The sequence below is a fragment of the Salvelinus alpinus genome, chromosome 28 (genome assembly GCF_045679555.1).
Source record: "Salvelinus alpinus chromosome 28, SLU_Salpinus.1, whole genome shotgun sequence".
Taxonomy (NCBI): domain Eukaryota; kingdom Metazoa; phylum Chordata; class Actinopteri; order Salmoniformes; family Salmonidae; genus Salvelinus; species Salvelinus alpinus.
In genome coordinates this window covers 5,916,844-5,932,463 of record NC_092113.1, presented here as the reverse complement: position 1 = coordinate 5,932,463, position 15,620 = coordinate 5,916,844, and the positions used below count along the sequence as shown (strand labels likewise).

Below are 15,620 nucleotides of genomic sequence, written 5' to 3'. Positions count from 1 at the left end.
TGGGCTGTTTCTCCAAACCTTCAGCTGTCTTTTTCAAACACCTTCAGCAGGCTTTTGTTCCAGCCCATCACTAACTCACCTGACTCATCAACTCATCGTGGTCTAAATGAAATACTGTGATGAGTGGAATCAAGTGTGTTAGAGCTGGGCTGGAAACATAATCCTGCACACACTGTGGCCACTGACTGGCCAGATAGTGGCTTAACTCTGGAAGCTCAGAACAGGAGTGTGACTCACAACTCAGAGTGGATGTTGTCAGTGAGGTGGAAGAGCTGCTCCTCTCCGTCGGCTTGGGTGAAGGAGAAGCGGGCCTGCAGGCCCTGGGGTCCCTTACAGCAGCGCGGCTTCCTCACCCGCAGCACTCTCAACCTTCAACACAGGATGGGGAACATAGAGCAGCGTCAGCAGTAGTCAGTATAGCTGCTAAATACAGAGGATCAATATAACAAAAGCTCAGCATAGCAGCTTGAACAAATACACAGCATTAACATAACAGCTTAGCACAGCAGCTTTACATAGCAGCCAAATACAGAGTATCAATATGTTAGGTCAACATGGCAGCTCAACACAGTGCGTAAGGTGGTATATAGAGCACTAGTTGAGACTGATTCCGGCTGGAAAGGACCTGTGAGGCTGTTGAGAGGTGAAGAGGTCACACAGTGCCTTAGTGTCTGGTCTGGTCTCACTTCCCCTTCAGACGACCCCCCCCCCCCCGCCCCTTCATCACCCCCTCTTTTTCCTGGCTGCCAAAGTCAGCCCAGGCCCGGCTGGAATTCCCACATCTGGCTTGAATCTTCCCGGGCTGCAGTCTTTTGATTAGGGACCAATGGGGCTCAGTGAATTTACAAAGACGGCACTGTGCTGCTCTGCTCTACTGGGCTGGGCTGCGGGGGTTTGCTTTTCTTGGGGCGAGACAGGTTCCAGGATGTCTGCAGCTGGAGCCGCTGCTAAGGTGGAATGGGAGCTTGTGGGAAGGCTGGGCGCCGGGAACCAGGGGGCTGTAGGGCTCCTCTGGCTGGCTGGCTGGGTAGGTAGGTGGGTGTGTGTGTGGACAAACAGACGGAGAGAGGCGCCGGCCGATGTCAGCCACAGGTGAAAAATTGGGGGGAAAAACCACAGCTCAACAGCTTCATATCAGTGTGAATAGCGTAGGACAAGCCAGGTCGACTAGAATGGCAGTGTATCTTTGGTTCAGGCTCAGGGGCCTGGAGGAGGACCAGCCTGCCGTCAGGAGTTCAGGCCCTAGCCCAGCACAAAAACACACACTACCCTACTCCAGCCTTTTCCTCCAGGAGACAGCATTGCCCAGTCTCCCACATTGCCCCTGGCCCTAGGCACTTCATGTAGTTCAGAGAGGATCGGATGGATAGTTACTGCATATGCAATATGCTAATAACTCCACTATGTCATCTAGAAGGCTGGGTGGAATTTGTGCTGTATTAGTTACACACTTCTCCCATTCTCTCAAGTGCCTAGGAGGCTAGGGGTATTGGTGGTATTGGGCAGAAAGAAGTGTGGGCTGGGCAAGATGAACACCGAAGAGCATTAGGCTCAAGTGTGTTTTGTTATGGCATGCATGGCAGAGAGGTATAGTTGGTTAAAATAAGATATACACTACCGTTCAAAAGTTTGGGTCCACTTAGAAATGTCCTCGTTTTTGAAAGAAGCGCACATTTTTTTGTCCATTAAAATAACATCAAATTGATCAGAAATACAGTGTAGACATTGGGCTAGGCGTGCCGCTAGCGCCCCACCTCGACAACATCCGGTGAAATTGCAGAGCACGAAATTCAAAATTCGTAATATTAAACATTCATGAAAATCTAAGTTTCTTACATCGTTTAAAAGCTTAACTTCTTGTTAATCCAGCCGCTTTGTCAGATTTCAAAAAGGCTTTACGGTGAAAGCACACCATGCGATTATCTGAGGACAGCGCCCCGCTTACAAAAGCATTAAACATTTTCCAAACAAGCAGAGGCGTCACGAAAGTCAGAAATAGCGATAAAATAAATCCCTTACCTTTGAAGATCTTCCTCTGTTTGCAATCCCAAGGGTCCCAGCTACATAACAAATGGTTGTTTAGTTCGATAAAGTCCTTCTTAAAGTCCCAAAAAAGTCAGTTTAGTTGGCGCGCTTGATTCAGTAATCCACCGGTTTCCCTCGTTGAAAATGCATACAAATGAATCCCAAAAGTTACCAATAAACTTTGTCCAAACAAGTCAAACAACGTTTCTAATCAATCCTCAGGTACCCTAATACGTAAATAAACTATACAATTTAAGACGGAGAATAGTATGTTCATTCCCGGAGATAAATAACGCGCAACAATACTACAGCCAAAATGGGAGCCACCTAGAAAACCTACAAATTCTAGCTCATTTTTCAAAAAACAAGCCTGAAACTCTTTCTAAAGACTGTTGACATCTACTGGAAGCCCTAGGAACTGCAATCTGGGAGGTATTACATTGATTTTCCCATAGACAGCTAAAAAAAAAAAACATTCCGTATGGATTCTCCTCAGGTTTTTGCCTGCCATATCAGTTCTGTTATACTCACAGACATTATTTTAACAGTTTTGGAAACTTTAGAGTGTTTTCTATTTCTATGATATGCATATCCTAGCTTCTGGGCCTGAGTAACAGGCAGTTTACTTTGGGCACCTCAGTCATCCAAACTTCCGAATACTGCCCCCTATCCCTAAGAAGTTATTAATGTAGTAAATGACTATTGTAGCTGGAAACGGCAGATTTTTAATGTAATATCTACATAGGCGTACAGAGGCCCATTAACAGCAACCATCACTCCTGTGTTCCAATGGCACGTTGTGTTAGCTAATCCAAGTTGATCATTTTAAAAGGCTAATTGATCATTAGAAAACCCTTTTGCAATTATGTTAGCACAGCTGAAAACTGTTGTTTTGATAAAGAAGCAATAAAACTTGCCTTCTTTAGACTAGTTAAGTATCTGGAGCATCAGCATTTGTGGGTTCAATTACAGGCTCAAAATGGCCAGAAACAGACTTTCTTCTGAAACTCGTCAGTATATTCTTGTTCTGAGAAATCAAGGCTATTCCATGTGAGAAATTGCCAAGAAACTGAAGATCTCGTACAACGCTGTGTACTACTCCCTTCACAGAACAGCGCAAACTGGCTCTAACCAGAATAGAAAGAGGAGTGGGAGGCCCCGGTGCACAACTGAGCAAAAGGACAAGTACATTAGAGTGTCTAGTTTGAGAAACAGATGCCTCAAGTCCTCAACTGGCAGCTTCCTTAAATAGTACCCGCAAAACACCGGTCTCAATGTCAACAGTGAAGAGGCGACTCCGGGATGTTCTTTTGCCCATCTTAATCTTTTCTTTTTATTGGCCAGTCTGAGATATGGCTTTTTCTCTGAAACTCTGCCTAGAAGGCCAGCATCCCGGAGTTGACTCTTCACTTAAAAAAAAAAAATGTGAATCACATTTTTATTTGGCGTACCCCTGATAGAATTGCGCGTACCCCTGGGGGAATACCTGGTCTAGAAGATACAGAAGTTTATAACTTGCAATGCTGGTGGAATAACCCCCATCCTCTTAGAGATGTGGAATGGTGATCATGCTAAAACACATTCCGTACCAGTGTGTAGATGGCTTGTGGCGAGACACCTCATTAGCATGTCTGTCTGGTATTTCTCACGCAGGGTTGACAAAATAAAACAATTCCTCTCCTCTCACTTTCCATCCCTGTGGTTTCACTGTCAAATCTCTGCTGTTGTCATGCTCATTTTCAATGTTGGGATAGAAAGAGAATAGGTGAACTTGTGTTTGCTTTGTGCATACTGTAGATTTTGCCCTGGTTCAGTTGAATAGATTGAATAAGTGTTTAAATCTGATGCCATGACTCTGGACATTGGATAATAAATGAATAACATCTCTAACAGATCACCAACAACGCTACCTAGGTCAATTATGTACTGTAATGTGCTGTATATAGTTCCCATTTGTGGGTTTTGAAAATGTGGGTCTAATGTTCTGTTTCTACTCATTGCAATGTAGTGTATTTGTAGTGAAGGAATGTCTGGGACTGGATTGACAGTGTGCTGAGGGAGTGTGAGGAGTGCTTCTCTCCCCCTTTGTTTGGGAATTGTAATTGAGCTGGCTCTAGAGGGCTGCCAGTACCGAGGGAAGGGGAGTGTGTGTGAGAGAGATAGTGTGTGTGTGTGTGTGTGTGTGTGGGGGGGTTCATGAGCAGGGCAGGAGAGCAGGGGAGCGCAGACCATCCAACAACTTCTGCTTCTCATTGACTTGTTTGTTTCCTGGTGTGTGTTCCTGGAGACGTGGTCTGAGCAGTCATACAGAGGGTAAAGGGAGAGAGCTTCATGTCCTGCCGGCTGTCTACGTGTTTTTGCGGACTGCCTATGTCCAACCGGTGAAAATAAAGTACAAATCTATATACTTTTGGGGGGATGGAAAAACGTTCAGTGTAAACTTAAATGACAAACCAGATATAAAGTATGTAGAAAAGAGAATGGAGCTACAGTGGGGAGAACAAGTATTTGATACACTGCCGATTTTGCAGGTTTTCCTACTTACAAAGCATGTAGAGGTCTGTAATTTTTATCATAGGTACACTTCAACTGTGAGAGACGGAATCTAAAACAAAAATCCCGAAAATCACATTGTATGATTTTTAAGTAATTAATTAGCATTTTATTGCAAGACATAAGTATTTGATACATCAGAAAAGCAGAACTTAATATTTGGTACTGAATCCTTTGTTTGCAATTACAGAGATCATACGTTTCCTGTAGTTCTTGACCAGGTTTGCACACACTGCAGCAGGGATTTTGGCCCACTCCTCCATACAGACCTTCTCCAGATCCTTCAGGTTTCGGGGTTGTCGCTGGGCAATACGGACTTTCAGCTCCCTCCAAAGATTTTTTATTGGGTTCAGGTCTGGAGACTGGCTAGGCCACTCCAGGACCTTGAGATACTTCTTACGGAGCCACTCCTTAGTTGCCCTGGCTGTGTGTTTCGGGTCGTTGTCATGCTGGAAGACCCAGCCACGACCCATCATCAATGCTCTTACTGAGGGAAGGAGGTTGTTGGCTAAGATCTCGCAATACATGGCCCCATCCATCCTCCCCTCAATACGGTGCAGTCGTCCTGTCCCCTTTGCAGAAAAGCATCCCCAAAGAATGATGTTTCCACCTCCATGCTTCACGGTTGGGATGGTGTTCTTGGGGTTGTACTCATCCTTCTTCTTCCTCCAAACACGGCGAGTGGAGTTTAGACCAAAAAGCTCTATTTTTGAATCATCAGACCACATGACCTTCTCCCATTCCTCCTCTGGATCGTCCAGATGGTCATTGGCAAACTTCAGACGGGCCTGGACATGCGCCTGCTTGAGCAGGGGGACCTTGTGTGCGCTGCAGGATTTTAATCCATGACGGCGTAGTGTGTTACTAATGGTTTTCTTTGAGACTGTGGTCCCAGCTCTCTTCAGGTCATTGACCAGGTCCTGCCGTGTAGTTCTGGGCTGATCCCTCACCTTCCTCATGATCATTGATGCCCCACGAGGTGAGATCTTGCATGGAGCCCCAGACCGAGGGTGATTGACCATCATCTTGAACTTCTTCTATTTTCTTCTATTTTCTAATAATTGCGCCAACAGTTGTTGCCTTCTCACCAAGCTGCTTGCCTATTGTCCTGTAGCCCATCCCAGCCTTGTGCAGGTCTACAATTTTATCCTTGATGTCCTTACACAGCTCTCTGGTCTTGGCCATTGTGGAGAGGTTGGAGTCTGTTTGATTGAGTGTGTGGACAGGTGTCTTTTATACAGGTAACGAGTTCAAACAGGTGCAGTTAATACAGGTAATGAGTGGAGAACAGGAGGGCTTCTTAAAGAAAAACTAACAGGTCTGTGAGAGCTGGAATTCTTACTGGTTGGTAGGTGATCAAATACTTATGTCTTGCAATAAAATGCAAATGAATTACTTAAAAATCATACAATGTGATTTTCTGGATTTTTGTTTTAGATTCCGTCTCTCACAGTTGAAGTGTACCTATGATAAAAATTACAGACCTCTACATGCTTTGTAAGTAGGAAAACCTGCAAAATCGGCAGTGTATCAAATACTTGTTCTCCCCACTGTATATATTTTTAAATAAGACCATCTATGAGAACTAACAATCACCGAAATAAAAGCTAAACAGTCAGGGAGAATCTATCACTTCAAAAATGATGCATTCAGGAGTATTTTTGTCATGGCCTGCGCCGGGCCCTCGTTGATTTTGTTATAAAATGTTTGAGTCCCTCATAGCATAAGCCATGGAAATTAGCCATTGAAATTAGATTTAAGAAAAAAACATGCAGTGTAGAAGGTTATGTGATGAGAAACTCAACTACAGTAGGGAGAACTGTCTGTCAACTCCCCATCATTCCCTTAGATAATTTCACAGCTTTTCTTCTGTACGCGATGGTATCACATCAATATCACTGCTTGATTAATAGGCATGACAGTGTCAGGGGGAGCATATGTGTGTGTGCGACTATGCAAGTCTGTTGGTATGTGCAAGTGAGAGTGTAAGTATAAATGTGTGTGTGAAAACCTAAGTATGTGTGTGTTTAGTCTCTACCTGTGTGAGTGTGTTATGAGTGGGTGTGATAGAGTGGTCAGTGTCCTTTGTGACCCATGATTCTAGCACATTCTCTCGGGTGAACTCTGGCTGAACTCGTGGACACACTGTGGCAGGCACGCTTCGGATTCCCCCTCCCTCATCCACCCTTTCTCTCCTCCTCTCCTTTCCCTCTCTTCTCCCATACCTCCCCTCCTCTCCTGAATAGCGCCTCGCTAGTACAGAAACAGTTCATCTGCAGGTCTCTTCGCTTTCCCTGTACACACACACACCCCCGTCACTAATCAACCCCTCACATGCGAGCACACACACACCTCCCACACACACAGAAACACACACACCCTTTCATAGTCAACAAGCCTATACATGCACGTGTCCCCCCCTCCACACACACCTCCCACAGTGACACGCATGAGTGCCATCTGTTATCTTTACCATTCCAAGTACACAAATAGTACCGTCCGCCCGGCCTGCCTAATGTATACACACACTGTACGCAAATGCTGAACAAAAGGCCTGAACTCCCAGACCGCCTGTGTAATATGACCTGCCTGTGGCTTTAAAACCAGTGAGAGCTGGAAATTGAGGGCAGAGAAAGGCTCCACTGTCACAGTGCTGAGCCCACTCAGTAGATGTCACACTGTGTGTATGTGTGAGTTAAAGAGAGTGGCTGTGAGGACCGTTACCTGCCCTGCCGCGCCGCTATAGATTCTAATTGGGGGAGAGGCTTGACCCAGCGTCGAGCCAGCCGACCCCTTTAAAAACAGCAGGTGGCATTTACAAGCACATCTGGTGGGTGTAGTTGGTGCGCACACACAGGAGTATGTGTGAATTTTGGTCTCCAGGCAGAGCTTTATAATGCAGCCTCTCAAAGCACAAGAGGGTCTCGGAGCGGTCACACAAAATCCTGAAGAAATAGATGAAACCCTGCACCAATCGCAAGATTCAAACCCTTTCTATGTCGAATGTTACAATTGATCGACCCTTAGCGGGGCAGCTTACAACCGGATGCATCTGGTTTTCAGGGGAAATGGAAAGAGAGCCTGTGACGCGACTTCCGCTTTTGGACGTTAACAAGGCAACACTCCATCGTAACTCCTCTTCCACATTTACTTGATTGGTTGAAAAGTACAGAAGAGAACCTCTACCGACAGTATTTCTTTCTTGTCAGGACCAGAAAGAAAGAAACGCCGGCTAGGTTTGGTCAGGGTTTCGAAACTCAGTCCTGCCCCCCGGCCCCCCTCCCCAAATTCAAATTCAAATACACAACTCATCATCAGCTTTGATTATTTGCATCAGCTGTGTAGTGCTGGGGGGGGGGGGGGGGGGGGGCTCTACACTTATGGGATGGAGTTAGGCGTTTGGGATGGAGATAAAAGAGATTGATGTTTAGCGGAGGTGTGTCTACAGCAGTGTTTTCCACATGTACCTGGAGTAGCCAGCAAAATAGAAAAAAAGTAGCCAGCCAGGCCTCCCCGGGCTGAGGGGTTCCGGAGGCGTTTGCCCCCTGGGTTATATCATTTTTGCCAAACTACCTATATTTTGGTGGCCTCTGGTACATTCTAATGACTTGATTCCATCCGAAATGCACAGCGAAATTATTTAATACCTCATAAAAATGTACCTCCCAGATTGGAAAATTCGTTGTGGTATTGTGGGAGAAGGTTACACTTTCTGGAAAGGTTACCCTCCGGGTGGACAACATCAGCATGGTGTGGGACTGGCAATTAAGAACAGCCTTCTACCCAGCCTCACCGAAACACCTGTCGGCATAAGTGAAAGACTCATGTCTCTCCGTATCCCCCTAGCCAAGATGTGTTATGCTACTCTTCTCGGTGCATATCAATCAAATTCAATCTATCACATTTATTTATAAAGCTCTTCTTACATCAGCTGATTTCACAAAGTGCTGTACAGAAACCCAGCCTGTTTCGATGAGAACTCTGACACCATCACAGCCTTACTGGACAATATGCACAAAGGCAACAAAGCACTACTCTCAACAGCTCCACATCTGCTACCCTTCGCAAGCAATGGCGTGCATCGCGCAAGGAAGTACAAACAACCTTGCATGCTCTGCAGAACGAATGGTGGACGAATAAGGCACAGTAAATCCAAATTTATGCTGACAAAAATGACATGCACAATTTCTACAACTCAACTAAAGCTATCTATGGCCCTAGAAGTCGCTCCATCACCCCCATGAAACCAGCTGATGGTCTGACTTTCTTGAAGGACCAAAACCAGATCCTGATGAGGTGGGCTGACCACTTTGAAGCACTACTCAATCAGCATTCTCCTATAGACCACTCCATCCTGGAACTGCCTGTCCACCCATTCAAAACCTCAACCATTCGCAACCTTCCAAGAGGTGTTATCAGCTATCCGTTCCCTCAAGAACAACAAGACTCCTGGCACTGACAGCAGCCTGGCAGAACTACTTAAGGGAGGTTACTTGTGCACCAGAACGCTCCACCAGTACATCTTCCGCTTTGGGACCGGGAGATCGTCCCCCAACAGTGGCAGGATGCAAACATTGTCACCATCTATAAGAACAAGGGTGACAAGTCCATCTGCAGCCACACCCGGGAGATATTCCTTCTGGGTTTTGCCGGCAAGGTCCTGGCCAAGGTGATGCTACACAGGCTGGTGAACAACATCACAGAGAAACTGCTGCCAGAGTCACAATGCGGCTTCAGAAAGAACAGGAGTACAGGCAACTCCAGGTGAAGTGCTGTGAACAACATCAGGACCTTTTCATGGCCTTTGTCGACCTCTCCAAGGCCTTCAACACTGTGAGCAGGGAACTACTATTGGTCATTCTACTAAAATTTGCCTGTCTACACAAATTTGTCAACATCCTTTGCCAGTTCCATGATGGCTCGGGTGGCCATAAGAGGGCAGGAGTCAGTGCCCTTTGGAGTAAGCATCGGTGTGAGGCAGGGGTGTGTGAAGGCACCGGTACTCTTTAAGATCTTCCTCCTGTGTCACTCAGCTTCTCCACAAGGATCTTGAGGACAGCAGTGGTGTTGCGGTGGACTTCACGCTGGATGGAAACCTAACAACATCAGGAGGCTCCAAGCAACCACCAAGGTTTTGACGGAGCGGGTTCTTGAGCTGCAGTATGTTGATGACTGTGCTCGTTACCCACACTCCGGAAGACTTTCAGTCCATCCTTGTAGAGGCTGTGAGGGTCTCTAGCAAGATGGGCCTGTCTATCAACACCAGCAAGACAGAGGTGGTAGTCCTCCACCCACCATGCCTATCTTCACCATTGAACACAAATCCCTGGCAATAGTTCCGTCCTTCAAATACCTGGGCAGCATTCTCTCAGAGGACTGCAGCATCGACCACGAAATTCAAAATAGGATCAAGCAAGCATCAGCTGCCTTCGGGAAACTCAGATGCAGGATCTTCCAAAACAGGGATCTCAACCTCCACACCAAAGTCACTGTCTGTCAAGCTGTCTGCATCCCCACACTTTACAGCTGTGAAGCAAGAGCAGTGTACAGAGGTGGGAGGAGGAGAGGAGCACAAAGAGACAGAAAAAACAGCTCAGGAGACATACAACCATGCCTGCCCCCACAGACTGCATATGCCCCACCTGCAATAAAGTTGGTGGATCTTGGATTGGACTCTACAGTCACCAAGGAATTCACTGTTAACTCAGGATTAGAAGTTATCATCAAATACGATGGACTATCTATCATAAGCAAGAAGGATTTGACTTTACAATTTACATTTGTGAAATTATATGAATTCAGTGCATTGTTAGTAATTTTGGTTATCGTCTCGGCCTAGGACTATATGATCCAGACTCTTTTCGAAGTGAAAGAACATTAAAGCCTTAACATTTAACCTGTCTTCTCTTGAAATTAAAATCTTATTTACAGTTTTACTGCAAGAATTGAATTGCCACAATTATGTTTTTCTTCAAATTATGTACAGTACCAGTCGAAAGTTTGTACACACCTACTCATTCCAGGGTTTTTCTTAATTTTTAAAATGTTCTACATTGTAGAATAATAGTGAAGATGTCAAAACTATGAAATAACACATATGGAATCATGTGTTATTGCCTGTTTGATGGTTCATCTGAGGGCATAGCGGGATTTCTTATAAGCATCCGGATTAGTGTCCCGCTCCTTGAAAGCAGCAGCTCTAGCCTTTAGCTCTGTGAGGATGTTGCCTGTAATCCATGGCTTCTGGTTGGGATATGTACGTACGGTCACTGTGGAGACAACATTGTTGTTGATATAGCCAGTGACTGAGGTGGTACACTCCTCAATGCCATTGGATGAATCCCGGAACATATTTCAGTCTGTGCTAGCAAAACAGTCCTGTAGCTTAGCATCCGCGTCATCTGACTACTTCCGTATTGAGCGAGTCACTGATACTTCCTTCTTTAGTTTTTCCTTGAAAGCGCAAATCAGGAGGATAGAATTATGGTCAGATTTGCCAAATGGAGGGCGAGGGAGAGCTTTGTATGCATCTGTGTGTGGAGTAAAGGTGGTCTAGAGTTTCTCTCCACTGGTTGCACATGTGACATGCTGTTAGAAATTAGGTAAAACAGATTTAAGTTTGACTCAATTAAAGTCCCCGGCCATTAGGAGCGTCACTTCTGGATGAGCATTTTCTTGTTTGCTTATGGCCTTATAGAGCTCGTTGAGTGTGGTCTTAGTGCCAGCATCGGTTTGTGGTGGTAAATAGACAGCTACGAATAATATAGATGAAAACTCTTTTGGTAGATAGTGTGGTCTACAGCTTATCATGAGGTACTCTACCTCAGGCAAGCAATACCTCGGGACTTCTTTAATATCTGACATTGCACACCAGCTGTTATTGACAAATAGACAGCTGGTGTCCTACCAGACGTAGCTGCTCTGTCTTGCCGATGCAGCCAGCTCTATATTAACCGTGTCGTTGTTCAGCCACGTCTCGTGAAACATAAGATATTACAGTTTTTAATGTCCCATTGGTAGGATAGTCTTGATTGTAGATCATTCAGTTGATTTTCCAGTGATTGCACATTGGCCAATAGTACGGATGGTAGAGGCAGTTTACCCACTCGCAGACAAATTCTCACAAGGCACCCCGACCTCTGCCCCCTGTATTTCCGTCTTTTCTTCACGCAAATGACAGTGATTTGGGCCTGGTCTCGGGGAAGCAGTATATCCTTCGCGTTGGACTCTTTAAAGAAAATATCTCTGTCCAATTCGAGGTGAGTAATTGCAGTTCTGATGTCCAGAAGCTATTTTCGGTCATAAGAGACGGTTGCAGCAACATTATGTACAGAACAAGTTACAAACAATGCAAAAAAACAAACAAAATTGCACAGTTGGTTAGGAGCCTGGAAAACGGCAGCCATCCCCTCTGGCACCAGTTCATGGAGAGGTTGTGCATTGGGCAAGCGACCCGCCGCGGAAAAAAGCATTGTCACAAAACCTTGACAAAAATTCAATTCTACTCTGACTGACTATGATGACTTGACCCTGCACCGTCTTGATTTACGAGAAGAATAACAAAGGATGGCTCAGCATTCCTAGTAGCCAAAGAACTGTCGCATATGAACATTGCCACTGCTGGGATAACGGAAGTGTGCTGGCCAGGTTCTGGCACCTGCTCTTCCAACGGCATGACCATCCTCTGGTCAGCCAGAGATTACATAGACAAGGTGTGGCCATAGCTCTTTCAGCCGCTGCAAATCGGGCCCTCCATAAACAACCGGCTCCTGATTGTTTGACTACGACATCAGCATGGCAGGCCGACAGTTATAGTGTATTACATTCCAACATATGTGGCCTCAGAAGATGAAAAGGACACCTTCTACACACAGCTGGAAAGCCTAACTGAGGGCATCTCTAGACACGACATCGTCTGCATTGTGGGGGACTTCAATGCAGCCACTGGCTCCGACAGTACTGGCTTTGAAAGTGACTGATCAAGCCTTCTACGCTCATAAACACATACACTGCATGACATGGATCAGTAATAATGGGGTGGCAGGTAGCCTAATGGTTAGAGCGTTGGGCCAGTAACCGAAAGGTTACTGGATCAAATCCCAGAGCTGACAAGGTAAAATCTGCCGTTCTGCTGCTGAGCAAGGCAGTTAACCCACTCTTCCCTGTCCACTGAAGAAATAGATGTCTATTAAGGCAGCCCCCTGCACCTCTCTGATTCAGAGGGGTTGGGATAAATGCAGAAGACACATTTCAGTTGAAGGCATTCAGTTGTACAACTGACTATGATGGCCACACAACCAAGGAAATAGATCAAATTCTCAAACCCTCGCTGGCATTGTAAATAAGAATTTGTTCTTAACTGACTTGCCTGGTTAAATAAAGGTTAAATAAATAAACTCAAACTGCCAGGTCTACCGCATTGTGGAATTTGGGAACACAGATCACAGGTTTCTATCCACGTCCCTCCGTCTTCACCTAAAATGAATTGTGTCCTTCTCCAATCAACACAGGATTGATGTTGATAAGCTACGGATCCTCAATGTAACATCCGCATTCCAACTTGAGCTGCAGAGCTGCGTCTCTGTTCTCGCCCCCAATATCCCAGATGATCTAGAAGAGATCTGGACCGCCTTCAAGAATCACATCAATGAAGCAACTGGAAAGATACTTGGGCACAAAAGAACAAAGGAGGACTTCATCTCAAAGGAAACACTGAGTATAATCGAGGTCAGAAGAGCGGCCAGACTCGAAGGACTCAGGAGCGAATACAGAAGTTTGAACTCCATGCGCTACACAAGGACAAACAGAAGTGGCATGACACCTTGCTAATGAAGCTGAGGCTGCCTCTAAGATAGGCAACCAAGCATGTGTGGTACCAGTTATGGCAGCCTTTTATGGCCAGGATTGCATGTGTGGTACCAGCATGTGTGGTGCCAGGATTGCCACGTCCTCCACAGCCTCAGCTTCACTGAGGCTGCGGAGGACGTGGCAATCCTGGCCGAGCTCTTGGACAGAGTGTTGTCACGATATCAGAATTTTGACTCCGATACCAGCTTTAGTATCACGTTACTCAATACCATCACGATACCATAAAAAAAAGGCATATTAGCCAAAGTCACGGAATGGCACTTGATCCAGACAGATAAACTCAGCTACTGCTCTGTTCAAGAGTTGGGCATCTTTTGAGTTCAATATCATTACATTTGAACATTTGTAAGCCCATTTTTTAGATACCGCCATGTATGCATTAATGAATCAATTATACAATCATACATTCAATTTGACTTTTTACCAATGTAATTACAAAACAATATATTATTGATATTTATTGATCAACTGGGTAAATCAAGATGTAGCCTAGGTCTATTCAGGACAACATGTGAATTAATATTATTCAATAGGAGTGTGTACATGCATTGAGTTATTTAGCTTGTTTTAACTGATTTCATGGGGCTACAGATGAAAAACAATCCCAATTCCATTTTTTTTTTTTACTTATCAACAACATTTGCATAGAAGAAGCAATCTCTTCTTTTATAAAATAATCTGTGGAATCTGACTTTGTGGCTATGGAATCTAGTGGAAACCAGAAGGCATGTGAGGGAGACGAAGAAGTAAATTCGTTTTTGGTGGCAAGGGAGACAAAGTGAATTAATAAAGTTTTTGGTGACAATCAGCTTTGAAATTAACATATTTTGCATTATGATTCCAAAACGAAGTACTACGGTAGTGAATTCAGCTGTAAGCTAGCAAGGAAATTTAGCCTACAGTTAAAGTTGGAAGCTACTGGTATCGTCTTGCATTGTAAAAGTGATCTAGACTGTATGAACATTGTTTTGCGAACAGTAATGAACAGTTTCAACATTTCTACATGCCGTGTTGCATTATTCAAGTGTGTTAACTTCTGTGCAGCATGAGTGGGGAGTTAACAATGCAGCCCAGACAGCTCAAGCAATGAAAGAGGAAAAGTACCAAGTTTCAGTGTACCATGCAAAACCACTTGGAAATCCTTGCCCTTGTCCTTCAGATCATCCTTGTCCTTCAGATCATCCTTGTCCTTCAGATCATCCTTGCCCTTCAGATCATGAATTATGTCACCTGGTCAGACCAAACCCACCTCTGGAGCCTGCCCTTGTCCTCAAGGAGCCATCCACGCCGAAGAGGAAGACCGAGAACCAGGTGGTCCGACCAGTTGGAGGACGACCTACACAACCTGGAACTCAACACCACATCAGCCTGGGACCTGGCCCAGAATAGGACGGCGAGGAGACCGATTTGTCGAGGTGCTATGCTCCAAGGAGCGAGTGAAGATGAGTGAGTGAGATAAGGGGATTGTAAATATAGGCTAAATTACATTTTACCTTATGATCGCTGGAGATGAATGTAAAACCAGTCATATGGCAGGAAACTGAAAAGCATATCAACATGACAGGTAGTCCTATTTATGCCCCTTTCCTATAGTGAAGTATGAAATGCTGTGCCGTTATGCAGAATTTTTATTGCATGGCCTTCAAACTTGCAGGGATTAAATTTTGAGACGCAAGCCAAATTGGATGACAACACAAAGAGTTGCGCCAAATTTAATCTTCGTGCTCACTTTAATGTTTTAATCATATGCCCTGACTTTTCCTGTTTCCTTCAATATAGTAGGCTATAGCCTATGTTAAATATTATAAGCCACTATCGGTAGCGACCATAAGTAATAACCACCTACAGTATATGAAACTGCCAATTTAGTGTTAATTCCCTTCCTTACAATCGTATCATTCCATTCCATTGTTTGATTTAGCCTACCTTTATTTCTTTCCTCTGTAAACGCTGTCACGCCCTTGTGGTTGTGGCTGAGGGTCAAGTAGTAGTGGATACTATTTAATGAAGGTCAAATACAAATTGTCGTAAAAATTTGATCGGAACATATAGGCTTATTAAATCATTATGGAGCGCAAAACGTTATTTTGAACTTGATGAACTGCGCACTTCCATCACACAGTTCTATGATCAGTGTGGGCAATTAGGTTACATTTATTAGATCATACTATTGT

General features: G+C 44.8%; 1 long non-coding RNA gene across 2 annotated transcripts in view; it reads right to left on the bottom strand.

The window, feature by feature from the left end:
* Positions 1 to 15,620, bottom strand: part of LOC139557021 (uncharacterized) — a 54,633-nt gene that overhangs the window by 14,204 nt on the left and 24,809 nt on the right. For both annotated transcript variants that reach the window (XR_011671318.1, XR_011671319.1), the window contains exon 7: positions 238 to 369. This is a non-coding gene — a long non-coding RNA (uncharacterized lncRNA). The remainder of the gene's footprint in view (positions 1 to 237; positions 370 to 15,620) is intronic.